Genomic DNA, 3,292 nt, shown 5'->3' with positions numbered 1-3,292 from the left:
TCGTCTTGGACGGCGCGGTAGTAATGCGTCGTAATCAGGAGCCCCGTCGTCGCAGGTGGCGGTGATCCACCTTCCGCTTCCGGTCCCCACCCCCACACCCACTTTCTTCAATTCAAGTTTTAATACAACTCACTTTAATTAAAGTATTTTTTTCTTTAAAAAAAAAAAAAAGAGGAATAATAAAGTCAAAATAAAGAAAGCCTTTTCAAGGGACTTTGGCATGGACCGGACCCATGTCCCATGACCCGGCAAGTAAAGTCTTCCATCCACAGCATGCCAAAACCAGCTAGCTAGCAGCTAGGGTTTGTGTTCATTGAACCTTTAATTTCAGATAAACTTTTGATTGTTAACTACTCCCAATTAAATAAACCATTTTTCTTCTTCTTCTTCTTCTTCTTCTTCTTCATTTCTTATATCTTTTAATTTTCTTACTATTTGCTATATATGTGTGTCCACATGCATGCATGAACCGGGTTTACTAATCTAATTGTCCACATCCAATTTATTGCTATAATTACATCGTCAAGTTCAGCCTAAGACTTGTTGAACAAATTATGTTTGTTTAGGACTACAAATCAAACTTGTACTAACACATTCTTACAGCTGAATTATTGAACTTCAGACATACGTCTGTGAATGTTACAAATATTATATTCTTACGAAAGGGAATAATATTAATTATACTTCTAAAAATATATATTTATATCATTTGACTTATATAAATTATTTTTTACTTCTGGTTTTACGCCTAAGTCACTTATATATATATATATATATATATAGAATCACACGTGAATGCTTCGCCCAGGCGCGAAATATGAATGAATTCTGTTCGTCCACGTGTCCAGATCTAATGGATGAGAAACACTGATTTTTTTAAAAAAACGCGGTGGCATTTTCGTAAATAATTGAACATCGAAGTGCAAGTAAAATGTATTACAAGTGCATGTAAAATGTATTATAGGTGCAAGTAAAAATTTACACTGAGCATCAATACTTAGTTGCACCTATAGTTCTAAGTAGTTGCACCTATAGTTCTAAGTAGTTGCACAAATAGTTATAAGTAGTTGCACCTAGGTGTATGAATGTTTGCGAGTGGTTTTGAGGGGTATTACTACCCGTTGAACTCAGATCAATGAATGTTAACAAGGCAAAATTACATGGCACTTATAGGTGAAAGTAGGTGCACTTGTAAGTGATTTTACTTGCACTTCGATGTTCAATTATTTACGAAAATACCACCGCGTTTTTTTTTTAAGTTATTAGATCTGGACACGTGTCGCGCGCTGATTCGTTCGCATTTTCCTCCTGAGCACTTATTCGCACCTGAGTGTATCCCTATATATATATATATATATATATATATATATATATATATATATATGTATATATATATATATATATATATATATATATATGTATATATATATATATATATATATATATATATATATATATATATATATATATATATATAGCAGAGTTCAGATGCGACCGTGCATTAGCATGCGATCAGTGCGATTGCACCAATAGTTATGCAAATATTCACCAACAATGTTAGGAAATGCACAACACAAATACCATTAGGTACGCATCACCAAAAAGCGTACCATTCTCTATGCATAAAAGCACCACACAGTGTTCGAATTGCACAAGTAGGTGTGGGAGTTATAGTGCATTATTTTGGGTGTGTTGTGCATTTTTGGTGTATTTGTGCATTTCATTGTTGTGTATTTTCTTAACACTATTGGTATCTTTCGTTAACACTATTGGTGCATTTTTCAAACAGCCGCACCGACCGCACGGGAAGGCTCGACCGCATATGATGAGCAGACTTATATATATATATATATATATATATATATATATATATATATATATATATATATAGAAGAGCGCTCATATGTGGTCATGTCATTAGGTGTGGTGGTGTGGTCGTATCTGTGTTGTTGAATCAATTTAATCTAACGACAGTAGCTAATTCTGAGGATTTGAGAATTTTCGTGCGTGGGGGTATTATGGTAATTATAGTGGCCATTTATAGCGGCCGGGTTTCAGAATACACCAACAGTGTTGACAACATGCACTAATAGTGTAATAAAACACACCACAGTGAAACACACCAATAGTGTATTTCCGAACACTGTATGGTGCATATCTAATGACGCGTTTTTGGTGATACGTACCTAATTTGTGTATGTTTTTTATTGTGCATTTCATAACATGGATTGTGTATATTTGTATAACAATTGGTGCGGCCGCATTGACCACACGGGAAGGCGTTGCCGCACCTAAACTTCGCACCAATGGGAATCTACAAATACACCAGAGTATGGCTAATAATGCACCAATTACACAAATAAAACACACAACAATGTGATTTTCCCTATTCTGGTGCATTATGACAAGTTTACCCTTACAGTTCGCTGGGTAGGAGAATGTGCGCGAAAGTACTGGAAGAATCTTGATTAATGTGATTGATTGGATCTATCTAATCTAATGGCCTGTAATTGACCATATGACCACAACATGGCCACATGTGATCACCCATCTCTCTCTCTCTCTCTCTCTCTATATATATATATATATATATATATATATATATATATATAGGAAAAGGTTCAAATGCGGCGATGTCCTTACGTGCGGCGGAATTTCAGAATACACCAACAGTGTTAACAACATGCACCAATAGTGTAAGGAAAACACACCACAATGAAATGCAAAAAAACACCAAAAAATACACAACAGGCCCAAAAAAAAAAAAAACCATATAACTCACCACACCCCAATGTTGTATTTTCGAACACTGTATGATATTTTTACTAACACCTAATGGTGTATTTTTGGTGATGCGTACCTAATTTGTGTGTGTTTTTGTGGTGCATTTTCCTAACGTTGATGGTGTATATTTGTTGAACTATTAGTGATGCCGCACCGTCGCACTTGAACCTTACTCTATATCTATATTTATATCTATCTATCTATCTATCTATCTATCTATATATATATATATATATATATATATATATATATATATATATAAGTCACTTCTATATTTGGTTATCAAGTAACGTTTTTACCATGTTTGATGCACGATTTCATTTTTTGCAACATTTAGTTATAATTATGACTAAATCTATAGTAAAAATATAGTCGGAATGTATCATATTTTCAATTTAGAACTGTTCCACAGGGATTGATGATAAGCCAAGTTCAGCAATTAGTAGTTAGGGAGATTGTTGGGTAGAGGCCGTAAAAGGCCAAGTGATAAGCCAAAAAAAGTGGTGAC

Source organism: Ipomoea nil, unplaced genomic scaffold (genome assembly GCF_001879475.1).
Source record: "Ipomoea nil cultivar Tokyo-kokei standard unplaced genomic scaffold, Asagao_1.1 scaffold2975, whole genome shotgun sequence".
Taxonomy (NCBI): domain Eukaryota; kingdom Viridiplantae; phylum Streptophyta; class Magnoliopsida; order Solanales; family Convolvulaceae; genus Ipomoea; species Ipomoea nil.
Note: the sequence above shows the minus strand (reverse complement) of the source record.